General features: G+C 50.3%; 1 long non-coding RNA gene across 1 annotated transcript; it reads right to left on the reverse strand.

Annotated features, from left to right (window-relative positions):
• Nucleotides 1-2686: 2686 nt before the first annotated feature.
• LOC123330757 lies at nucleotides 2687-7517 on the reverse strand. The gene is made up of 4 exons (XR_006546866.1): nucleotides 7130-7517; nucleotides 4779-4894; nucleotides 4140-4238; nucleotides 2687-3774 (listed from the first exon to the last, which is right to left on the reverse strand). It is a non-coding gene; the product is annotated as an uncharacterized LOC123330757 (long non-coding RNA).
• Nucleotides 7518-12931: the final 5414 nt, after the last annotated feature.

Raw genomic sequence — 12931 nt, forward strand, 5'->3', positions numbered from 1 at the left:
CTTGGGGCTGGGAGCCTGTGGATCCATGAAGTCCAGCCCCCTCTCCAGCAGTCTGCCAGTTAATCTTTCTAGTTTATCTGGAGCCTTTCACGTCTTTGAGTTGATAACATGAGAAGGTGCCCCAGAGAGAAGAACACACCCAACCTGACTCTATGAAATAGCATCCTTATCCCCACTCTACACAGTATAAAAGGGAGGGCCACCCAGGAAGCAAGAGAGCTGGGATTGGAACCCAGGCTGTGCAGTCCTGGAGTTCAGGCTCTCATCCAAGAACTTGAAGAAAACTTAGGGGATATTTTAAAATCTCAAAATGGGAAAGATTTTTTTAACACGTGGTGCCAAATCCAGAAATATTAAAAGGCTGATGTATTTAATATCCCACAAAGAAACTATTTCATGGCTAATAATAATAACAACAACAACCACAAAAACTCAGAGAAGAGACAAAGGAAATACCAGGGAAAACCATGTGTAGTATATGCCAATTACCACTTTCCTTATTATATAATGAGCTCTTCCAAATCCATAAGAAAAAGTCTAATAACCCAAAGGAAAATTAGGGGAGTGGGGAGAAAAAAAAGGTATGAATAGACAGCTTACAGAAGAAAATAGAAGTGGCTACTAACACGTGAAGAATCACCCAAGGGTCCTCACAGTTGAAGAAATGCACAGCAAACTCCGAATCTCCATTTTTTCACCTATCAGAGTGGCAAAATGGAAAAGACCAGTTCAGTACTGATGAAAGAGTGGGAAAGGGAATTTTTTATGTATTTCAGGAGGGAATATATACTGCTGGAATAGGTTTTCTAGGTATCTAAGATCTGAAGGGATATAAAAAATACTGAAGGTGTGAGTCGTATTCCTCTAAGCAGTGCCACAGCTAGATACTTGCCCACAAAGACTTCTCAAGAGGTCTGATTGCACCAGCCCTTGAAATAGTAAAAACTTAGAGACAGCCTAAATGCCTCTGAGAGGGCAATGGTTGGAGAAACTACACCCCTCTCCCCCTGCAACAGAATCGCATGCAGACTTGAAAGGAATGAGGTTGATTCATAAATTCTGGCAGTGGGGTGGGAGTAGGGGTCACCTGTGTTGTGCTGTGCCAAGCCGCTCAGTTGTGTCCGACTCTTTGCGACCCCCTGGTCTGTAGCTCACCAGGCGCCTCTGTTCACAGGGATTCTCCAGGCAAGAATACAGGAGTGGGTTGACATGCCTTCCTTCAGGGGATCATCCCAACCCAGGGATCAAACCCAGGTCTCCCACACTGCAGGCAGATTCTTTACTGACTGAGCTACCAGGGAAGCCCAGGGGTCATCTCAGTTCAGTTGCTCAGTCCTGTCCGACTGTGTGCAACCCCATGGACTGCAGCACACCAGGCTTCCCTGTCCGTCACCAACTCATCATCTAGGGGTCATCTAGGATGTATTTATTCTGGGAAAAGGTGAAGTGCTGGGTGTTGTGTTGAAGGATGTGCTCCCATTTGTGTAAGAACTAGGATTATGGAAGGAGACAGAAAGCAGGAAGAAGTTTACCTTTCATTGTTCCAGGGTCTCTGTGTTCCAAGATTCCTAGAATCCCCTGGAGGGTGTTGTTTAAACACTGCTTGTCCAGCCCACCCGCAGCAAGTCTGTTCCAGAGTGTCTGGGGTGGGTCCCTGAGTGTTCTCCATAAGTCTCCAGGTAACACTGCAGGTTCAGGGACTGCATGGAGAACGCGGCTGTAGTCTTTGAGTTAAGGTACCACGTAGGGTGCTGTTTGTATAATTTTTAGAAATAATTCATAAAGATAATCCTTGGTCCAGGACCACGACTGGCTTGCTCATCTTCTATGCAGCCTCTGCCAGTTACGAGTCCTCTTCACCTTGCAGTCAGAAAGTACTCCCTGCATCTGCTGCTTTAGTCCGCGCCCCCTCCCCAAGTCGGGTCAGCAGCTCACAGGAAGGACAAGCCACATTCAGAGCAAATCCGCCACCACCTGCTGGGAGGCGAGAAGCAGTCGCTGCCCCTAGAGCCCTCTCCTCGCTGAGATCTAAGCCCCGGAGCCCCTCACCGTTGGAGCGGCCCTTCTCAGGCTGTGTGATCACAGATCACAGGCTCGGCCTGCCCTCTTTTCCCACCAAGACAGAGGAAGGCAGAAAAGCCGGGTTGACACCTGTCCTGGTGGAAAGGCACCGACTTCCCTGTGACAATTGGGAAAACGCTGGAGACGCGCGGCCATGAAGCCAACAGCAAGTCCCAGGCTGAGCAGAGAGGCACTTGCTCGGGAGATGGGCCATCCATCAAGTCTGTGCTGTCTGGGGAAGGTCCTCTGGACCATGTCTGCCACCGTGAGGAGGTCAGGGTCCCCAGGACGGCCCCCAGGGCGCCCCAGGAACGGGCGCCGGCAGCGGTGACCCGGACTCCTGACCCCGGGGTTTGGGTGCCCTCTGTCCTCGTACCCCCATAAACGGGGTCTCGTCAGCCCACCGCCCCCTCCCTTCCTGTACCCCCGTGAGGCTGGTGTGCACCGAGAGGGAGCCTGCCGGCCACTCAGGACACGCACCTGACCACACGCCTGCTGGTCGCAGCGGCCCATCCTGGGCCCCCTTTCCCCTCAGATGCCCCCAGGCCCTGCCCCCCGCCCCGTGCCTTCAGGGAACCCCTGCCCCGCCACCCGTCTCCCTGCCTGCCGAAGCTGGGACCTTCCCTCTTCCCACCTGTCCATAATCGCTCCGTTTTTGTTTTCAAAAGGCGGGGAGAAAGCATGTTGATTAGGTAGCATTTCAAGGGCTGTTAAGGTTTGCCCAGTGCCCCGGCCACAGCCTCCACGTGGAGACCCGCGGTGCAGGGCAGAGGCTGTGAGGACGAGACAGCAGCCCAGCGGGACCCCAGCGCCTGGACCCAGAGAGGGAGACCTCAGAGCCCGGACCCGGAGAGGGAGACCCCAGAGCCCGGACCCGGAGAGGGAAACCCCAGCACCCGGAGAGGGAGACCCCAGACCCCAGACCCTGAGAGGGACCCTAGCGCCTGGACCGGAGGAGGAGACCCCAGAGCCCGGACCCAGAGAGGGACCCCAGCACCTGGACCCGGAGAGGAGACCCCAGACCCAGAGAGGGAGACCCCAGCGCCCCGACCCGGAGAGGGAGACCCCAGGGCCGGCAGAGGCAGTGGAGGTAAGGAGGGTGAGAATGCACGTCCCACCTGAGCAGCGAACTGAGAGACGGTAGCAGACCGGGTGGAGGGAAGAGAGCGCGTCAGGGTTCCCTGAGACCAGACCTTTCACCCTCACGCTGTTCCCGCCTCACGTCCTCACTGGATCACAGAAGCACCAGGGGGTTGTCCCTCGGGAGGTGCCCTAGGCTCTAGGGAGCCGTGTCACCAGATGGGGAGGAACAGGGAGCCCCGTTGTGCCCTTGAGGGTCTGAGCGACCCCACTGTGCAGTGAGCGGCCGCGGAGAGGCGCAGCCGGCAGGGTCAGTGAGCAGCCGGGCCTCCTCCCCGTCCGCCTTGGCCCCGCGCCCCCGCCGCCCCGCACTGGGGCCCCGCGCGTGATCGGGTTCACCAGTGAGGTGCGCGAGGCAGGGGTCTGGCCTGCCGGGGAAGGGCTGCTTCCAGACGCAGTCGCCGCCCTGTCTCCTGGCCGCTTCCTGCTCTTCCTGCCTGAATGCAGAAGCGACGTCTGGCCGCTGGTGGCCGTCCGGTGACGCTGAGGATGACAGAGCCTGCAGTTCAAAGGATCCCGGTTTCCCGGCGCCCTCTCACTCAGCCCCACCGCCCAGGCTGCTCTGGCCTCGTGCTGGGAGAAAGCAAAGCTCCGATCAGGCCGAGTGCCTGAGGCTAGTTACAGGCCAGGGCAGCCGAACACAAGAGCCCGAAGTCCTAGTGCTCTCGAGGAGCTGATCGGAAAAGAGGGCCCGTTGGTTAGCCAGGGCCTTCGGTCTCGGATCTGGCTCCTGGGACCCCCCAGGACCTGCCCCTCCCCTCAATGCACAGCCCAGCGCCCACTCCTGAGGCTGCAAGGAGCTGGGAGAGACATGTGCCCACCCACCGCCCTGGTTCTGCTCTTTTAGCTGAGGCTCTGGCCCCCTTGCCGGGCACTCCAAGGGCTCCCACCGAAGCTCACTGGCAGGCAGAGGAGGGGCCACCCCAGCTCTTCCTTACCTCTGTTCCAGTGCTTACAACGGCCAGTCTGCACATGGTCTCAGGATAGCCCTGAGATGATGGGGCAGTCAGAGATGCAGTGACAATTGCTGAAGTGACCTGCTGGGGGTACGTGGCTGGTGAACGATGAGATGGAAACAGAGCCCAGTGTTCACGACCTGAGCTTCTCAGGGCGGGTTCCTCAATTCCACATCCAAATCTCCAGGGACAGAGCTCACCAGGTCCTTCTCTGTGTGTGTGCGTGCTCAGCTGCTCAGACTCTTTGCAACCCAATGCACAGACCCCACCCCCACCCCCAGGCTCTTCTGTCCATGGGATTATCTGTCCAGGCAAGAATACTGGAGTGAGTTGCCATTTCCCCCTCCAGCGCATCTTCCCACCTCAGGGATCAAACCCACATCTCCTGCATTGGCAGGCAGATTCTTTACCATCTGAGCCACCTGGGAAGCCCTACTCTCCTGCTGAATTAGGGTCTCTGGGGAAGATGCCCCTGAATCTGCATCATCAGCATTCCTCCAGAGCCCTGGCAGGATCCTGGCACACCCCAGAGCCTGGGACCCCTCCCCCAGCTGAGTTGCCTTCCCAGGTGCGAGGGGCAGGCCTGTGAGATGTCAGGCGCAACCTCCGCCCAGCACTGACCCTCCAGTGCCAGACAGTGACGTCGATCAAGCGCTTCAGGAGGCAGGTCCTCAGCTGGCAGGCGGTTGAAAAGCCTGATACCCAGGCTGGACTTCAGACCAGTGAGATTCAGATCTCTGGGGGTGGGACACAGTCGCTGGCATTTGATTCCACAGTCACTGGCAGGTGATTCCAAGGTGGAAAACCTCCTGTCCTGACCCTGTGGGTCGCTCTCCAACCAGCCCCTGGCCAACTATTAAACACAGCTGGCTAGGCCCCAACCCCAGAATTTCTGATTCATTAGGTCCTGGGAGGGCCCAAGAATTTGTGTCTCCAAGTTCTCAAGTGGTGCTGCTGTGGAGACCTCACTGTGAGACCCAGTGGAGCAGAAAGCGAAGGGGCAGAGGAGAAACTGACTGCTTCCATTGGCCATTGTCAAGGCGCAGCTCGCTTCCAGTGAGCAGGCCCTGCCACATGTGGCTCCCTGGGGACGGGTTCTCCCAGGTGTACATGCTGAGGATGGGAACCTACCTCCTGGAACATAATTACCGCCATATAGATAGAGATTGGGACCTTGCCCCCAGGGCCCTCGGGGATGGTTGGGCAGGTTGTGCACCACACAAAGCCAGGGGTGACCATTCACAAGGGGGGGCTATGGTGCTTCCCCACGCTGTCAAGCGTGACAGACCTCCCCCTCAAAGCTCAGAGAGTCACCATGGAGACTTCTCAGAAATTCTGCACCTACATTTGCTTTACTGGTCTCTCCTCTGCCCCTTGCCCTGCCTCCCCTCTCTTTACCCTGTCTCCCCTCTGCCCCTTTGCCCTGCCTCCCCTCTGCCCTGCCTCCCCTCTGCCTCTTTGCCCTGTCTCCCCTCTGCCCCTTTGCCCTGCCTCCCCACTCTTTGCCCTGCCCCCTCTGCCCCTTTGCCCTGCCTCCCCGCTCTTTGCCCTGTCTCCCCACTCTTTGCCCTGCCCCCCCCTGCCCTCAGTGATGCTTCAGGACTCCGCCTCCCTCGTGCCCACCTGCCCCAGGCCCCCCCGCCCCCCAAGCTGGGCTTGATCCGAGTTGCCGAGCAGGAGGCTCTGCCCTCCCTGGGGCCCCTAGGGGTGCTGCTGGCGTGCTGTCTGCCCTGCCCGGTGGACCCTGGCACTGGCTCTGGGCTGGGGCAGGAGCTCATGGCCTTCCTCCTCTGCCACTTCATGCTGCTGACTATCCCTCCTCCACAGGAGATAAGCCTGCGCGGAATCTGTTTTCTCCGGCGACATGTGCTGCAGCCAGCAGGACAGCGGCTGAGTCACTGGCAGTGGTCTCCCCTGAGCCCCGCCCCCAGCCCTCGTGGCCTCTGGGGCTTCTCCCTTTCCCGAGCACTTCCCGGCCTGACACACGTGTCCTGGGTGCTTCTGTCTGTGACTCAGGCTCAGCTGCCCCCACATTCCTCCCACAACACTGGGCTTGTACGAGGGGGCACCCATGAGTGGGCTGGGGCATCTCATCACAGGGTGTTCTGTTTGGGGCCCAAACATGGGAGAGCTCGTGGGCCCAGGAGCCCAGCTGGTAGGAGCCAAGGTCCACACCTGGCCCATCAGCTTGTGACTCTGCAGGGAGAGAGGGCGGGTGGCCGGGGACCCAGGGGAGAGGACATCCAACGCTCCAGGGGGAGCGGGCCTCTGCCAGGCCTGAAGTAGTCGGGGAAGGAAGGTCCCAACCTGCGGACACCAGCCATGTTCGTCTCTCCAGCCTGGGTCTCTGCCCTGGACCCCAGGCTCGTAAATCCAAATGCCTCCTCCCCAAACTATCACTCCCAATTTCCAGCCCCCCAGACCACCTCCTAATACCACAGCGACTCCAGCCTCTCTTAGCTCAGGCCAAAAACTACAACGACATCCCTGACTCCTCTATTTCTCTCACCGCTTGTATCCAAAGCTTCAGCAAATCCAACTAGTCTTTTTCTTTGTACACCTGAGTGTGTCCATGCCACGGTGAAGTGTCACCAGTGACTCTGGCCGAGCAGGTGGGCGCTGAAAGAGGCCCACCTCCCTTTTCCCTACCTGCCACAAGCCTGCAGTCAGGGGCGTCTCTCCTGGGAGGACAGTGCCGCCCACCGCCTGGGGCGGAGGCTCTGGGGCTCTCACGGCTTGCTGGGGTAGACAGCTGGCAGCGTTATTCTCCCAGCCCCGCTCTGAGGGCCAGGCCCAGGCCACCCCTGGTGGAGGAGCCCTCCGGAGGCGTCCTGAGCAAGGGGCTCATGGAGCTCTCTCCAGCTGGGAGGGCCTCTGTCCAGCAGGCCTGGGCCTGGAGGGGCTGGACCCCGTCGTGGCCTGGGCTGGGCAAGGCTGCTGCAGGGTGGCCCTCTCAGCCTCCGCTAACCCACCTAGCCTCTTGCTGACAGTACCGTCGGTCTCATTTTTGTGAAAAAGCCAAGTCGCGTAGTTTGCTCAATCTCAGGATGGGAAGTGGGAGGGACAGAGGGCAGGCGGCACAGACCAGGTCCCCTGGCAGCCGCTGAACTCTGGGAGCTGCCGCCAGCTGCAATTACTTGCTGCTGACTTTTAATTTCACGTTGAGAAGCCACAGGTGATGGAAAAAGAAATTGGTCCCCCTGGGCCGAATGCTTTCCAGATCTGCATTTATTAGCAAAGTTTCTGAAGGTGTCAGGAGCTGAACATGAGGCAGCTGCCTCTGGAAGTGAGACCCACATGCAGGGCGGGGATGGTGGGGGAGGGCGGTCAGGAGGAGAGAGGATTAGGAAAATACTTCTGCTAGCAAGGGACCGTTCTTTTTTTTTTTTTTTTTTAAATTTTATTTTATTTTTAAACTTTACATAACTGTATTAGATTTGCCAAATATCAAAATGAATCCGCCACAGGTTTACATGTGTTCCCCATCCTGAACCCTCCTCCCTCCTCCCTCCCCATTCCATCCCTCTGGGTCGTCCCAGTGCTAACACCATACACAAAAATAAACTCAAAATGGATTAAAGATCTAAACGTAAGACCAGAAACTATAAAACTCCTAGAGGAGAACATAGGCAAAACACTCTCTGACATACATCACAGCAGGATCCTCTATGACCCACCTCCCAGAATATTGGAAATAAAAGCAAAAATAAACAAATGGGACCTAATTAACCTTAAAAGCTTCTGCACATCAAAGGAAACTATTAGCAAGGTGAAAAGACAGCCTTCAGAATGGGAGAAGATAATAGCAAATGAAGCAACTGACAAACAACTAATCTCCAGAATATACAAGCAACTCCTACAGCTCAACTCCAGAAAAATAAATGACCCAATCAAAAAATGGGCCAAAGAACTAAAAAGGGACCGTTCTTTGAGAGTTCTGAACATGCTTGCAACTCTCCTCCTCTGCCAGCTCATCCTCACCTGTCCCTCTTTCCAAATCTCTCAGACGGCCCTTCCAAACAGGTGTCCTCCAAACCTGTGAGCCTGGGAATTTTGGTACAGGTTCACCTCATCTCACATAATTGGTGTGTATCTAAAGAATTCTTTGTTCATTAGCTTTGTTATAAATCAAATGCAGTTTTAGATGCACCAAAATGTTTGTGTTTTGAGAAAAATCTCTAGTCAATTCTTTGTTTTAAAAGACTCACAGCCAGTCGCACTCAAATTCATGTCTTCTCTCCCGAACAGCCGTGAAAACATGACCAAGACCTTTCATAGTTGACACTATCACAGAAATTCATAAATGGAAGGAAACGCAGACGATTCACTTTCATTTCAGATGTGCTCTCTCTCTTTTTAGCCAGGGAGCGGCATCTTCAAATGAAATCCTACCCAGAGGCTGAGTGGACAAGTCAAGGGAGAGGGGGCAGCTCCAGTTGAATCAGGTGGAGAACCCAGGTGGAGAAGGTCCACCCGCCTGATGCCTCATGCAGCCAGCTTCCTGCGTTCCCCCTTGAAGACCCTAACACGTTCATGGAATCCTCAGGTTGAAGACCATCGCTGTCAAAGTGCCAAGAGCATGCCCTCTTACCTGTAGTTCCACCTCCAAGACTCCAAATACTCCCAGCTGAGCACACACATTCAACATGGCTTTGTTTATGACAGCAACTTATAAAAATGAAAACAGTTTAGTCCCCTGCCCTCTGTATTGTCAGTGGAGAACATAGGAAGAACCTAGACCTCACCCACTGCTTGGCAAGAAGAGTGCGTCCCTCCGCCTCCCAGCGGGGCAGAACCATAGAAGGCTAGTGGTGCTGGGATTCCCACGCTAGACCAGCAGTGAATGGAGCTCCTCTCCCCTCGGGTGTCAACAAAGGCCAAGTGCAGGTCCTGAACTTCCACCTCTGCCTGGCAGGGGAGGTGCTGTGTCCCCCGCCCGCCCACCACCGCCCCGCACCCCCCCCCCCCCGCCACCGCCTTTTGTTGCAGGATCAATCTCAGAAAAGGCCAGCTAAAATATAAGTTTTCAATAGGATCCAGATTCTCACAGCATAATACCCAAAGTGTCCAGGTTTCAGTTGGAAACCACTCACCATTGGAGCTAGGAAAAACCTCAACTTGAATGAAAAAAGAAAATCATTACATGCCAATACTGAGATGACAGAGATGTTGGAATTATCTGATAAGGATAAAATGCCTCAAAGAGCAATTATAAGCACACTTGAAAAATAGAAACTCTGTATCACACGATCCTGAAGTCTCACTCCTGGGCATATTTCCAAAGAAAATTCTAATTCAAAAAGATACACGCACTCCAATGTTCATAGCAGGACTATTTTCAAGAACCAAAACACAGAAGCAGCCTAAATGTCCATCAATAGATGAATGGATAAAGAACATGTGTATACATATACAATGGAATATTATTCAGCCATAATGAAAAATGAAATAATGCCATTTTCAACAATATGGGAGGACCTGGAGATTATCATATTATGTGAAGTCAGACAGAAAAACAAGTATCATATAATATCACTTATATGTGGAAACTAAAAAAAAAATGATACAAATGAACTTATTTACAAAATAAAAACAGTTTCACAGACAGAGGAAACAAATTTATGGTTACCAAAGGGGATAGGAGGGGCTGGAGGAGAGATAGGAGTTTGGATTAACATGTACAAACTATTATATATAAAGTGGATAAGCAACAGAGACCTACTAAATAGAACAGAGAACTATATCCAGTCTCTGGTAATAACCTATACTGGGAAAGAATCTTAAAAAGAAGATGCATATATATACACTTTTCTGTACACCTAAAGCCAGCACAATACTATAAATTAACTATGCTTCAAAAAACACTCTAAACCATGAAATAGAAGATATAAAGAGGAACCAAATGGAAATCTTAAAACTGAAAAATACATTAACTGAAATAACAGTGGGGAATGCAAAATGGAGAAAATGGAGGAAAGAATCAGTGAACTGGAAGTCAGAACAATAGAGATTACCCAATCTGAACAACAGAGGGAAAGTAGGCTGAAAAAAAATAAATAAATAGAGCTTCAGAGATCTGTGAAACTGTAAGGAAAACAACAAAATTAACATCGATGTCATTGAAGCTGGAGAAAGAGAAGAGAAAGAAGGCTGGGTTGAAAAAGTACTTGAAAAAATAGCTGAAAACTTTCCAAATTTTAGCAAAAGACATAAATATATAGATTCAATAAACTGATCAAATCTCAAATAAGGTAAACTCAAAGAAATATATATCAAGACATAGCAAAACTTCTGATAGCTAAAAGCAAAGGGAGAATCTTGGAAACAGCAAGATGTGACACTAACATGGAAAAAGCAGTTCAAATGACAGCGAGTTCCTTATTAAAAATGAAAAAAAATCCAACAAGGCCCCAAAATGCGTCACTTCATTTTCCAAGTGCTGAAAGAAATGAAGTCTCAACCCAGTGTGCTATAAGCAGTGAAAATATACTTCATGAATTAAGGGGAAATCAAGACGTTCTTAGATGAAGGGAAACAGAATTTGTCAGAGATGCACAAGAACAGGCAAAGGAAACTCTCTAAACACAAAGGAAATGATTAGAGAAGGAATCTTGGAACATCAAGAACAATAGAAAGACAAAATACAGGTAGATATATTTTCCTTCCCCAGTTGAGTTTTCTGAACTATGTTTGACAGATGAAGCACAAATTATAGCACAAATTAACTGATGCAGTTCTGGCACTTCAGGTGGCGCAGTGGAGATGAATCTACCTGCCAATGCAGGAGACACACGAGACACGGGTTTGATCCCTGGGTCAGGAATATCCTCTGGAGAAGGAAATGGTAATCCTCTCCAGTATTCTTGCCTGGGAAATCCCATGGACAGAAGAGCCTGGTGGGCTGTAGTCAATGGGGTCACAAAGAGTCGGACGCAACCGAGCAACTAACACATACACACAGATACACACACTGATGTGGCTCTACGTGTATTAGAGGAAATATTTAAGACACTTATACTATAAATAGGGAAAGATAAAGGATGTGAAGGGAGGTAAGATTTCTATGCTTCACCTGATTGAGTCAAATGTCAATAACAGTACACCCTGTTAAGTTATCTAGATATAATAACTAAAACAACCATTTTAAAAAGCTACACAAGAGATACACACAAAAACATTATACATAAACCAAAGTGGGATTCTAAAAAATGTTCCGTGCCCATAGGAAGGCAGGAAAAAAGAACAGAGAATGAAAAACAGAGAGCAGAAAACAAAAACCAAACTGGCAGACAAGTCCTCACAGGCCACTGCTAAGTTGCTGCTAAGTCGCTTCAGTCGTGTCCGACTCGGTGCAACCCCACAGACAGCAGCCCACCAGGCTCCCCGGTCCCTGGGATTCTCCAGGCAAGAACACTGGAGTGGGTTGCCATTTCCTTTTCCAATGCATGAAAGTGAAAAGTGAAAGTGAAGTTGCGCAGTTGTGTTCAACTCTTAGTGACCCCATGGACTGCAGCCCACCAGGCTCCTCCGTCCATGGGACTTTCATAGGCCACTAGTTACATGTAAATTCCAAAAGCACCAATTAAAGGAGATTGGCAGAGTGGATTTGACAACATAACCAAAGTATATGCTATGCATAAACTCATATAGAAACTAATTTCAAATACAGTGGTATAAATGGGTTAAAAGTGAAAAGATAGAAAAATATAAATTGTACAACCATTAAGTACAAACTAGTAGCAATTGTGAGCATTCTAAGTAACAGTAACTCTCATTTATTGCTGGTTGGAATGCAACATGGTACAGCCAGTTTGGAAGACAGTTTCTTACCAAGTTAAACATAGTTTTACTATACAATCCAACAGTCAGGCTTCTAAATTATTTACCCAACATATTTGAAAACTTACATCTGCAAAAAAACACACATGTGGATATTAGCAGTTTTCTCTACAAAACTAAAAACTGAAGGCAACCATGATGTTATTTAATAAGTGAATAGATGGGCAAACTGTGGTATACCCAGACAATGGAATATTATTCTGTGATGAAAAAGGATTTAGCTGCCAAGCCCCCCACTCCATACACACAAAATATGAATCCTAAATGCACAATGCTAATAGGAACAAACCAATCTGCAAAGACTGAAAATATATAATTCCATTTATTTAACATCTATAAATGGTGAAACTAGAAATACAGTAAACTGATCACTGATTTCTAGGGATTTGAAGAGGAAGGAAGGTTGAACAGGTGAATCATAGGGGATTACTTTTAAGGCTGAGAAACTCTTCTGTATGAGAATACAATGGTACATCATCTATGATGCTATTCATCTGTCAAAATCCTTTGAACTTTGCAGCACAGAGTGAACTGTAATGTATGCAAATGAAAAAAATCATTTATAAAGTCATGGGGTTCTAGGATGGAATACAGACTGTGACAAAACAATATAACTGTATTTCAAATGTGTAAAGTCTCCCTAAAGGGAGGGAGAAGAAGGTAAATAAGTTTGGAAATAAATGGACATTCTTTGAGTAAAGGCAAAAAGAATTCTACAAAAGCACCATAATCTCATTGACAGTTGTTTCCAATAGGGGAATGGTATGGGTTAACAATTCTGTAACAAGTATCTATGTATACAGGATTTAAAAATTAAGTAAATGGATGGTGAATTTTGAAAGTCAAGTTTCTCACTGTTGGAATGGGAAGTTAAACAAGCAAGGGAGAAAGCCAGAATGATCCATGGTTGATGGATTTGAGTTGGAGACAAATCA

The sequence above is a fragment of the Bubalus bubalis genome, chromosome 20, assembly GCF_019923935.1.
Source record: "Bubalus bubalis isolate 160015118507 breed Murrah chromosome 20, NDDB_SH_1, whole genome shotgun sequence".
Taxonomy (NCBI): domain Eukaryota; kingdom Metazoa; phylum Chordata; class Mammalia; order Artiodactyla; family Bovidae; genus Bubalus; species Bubalus bubalis.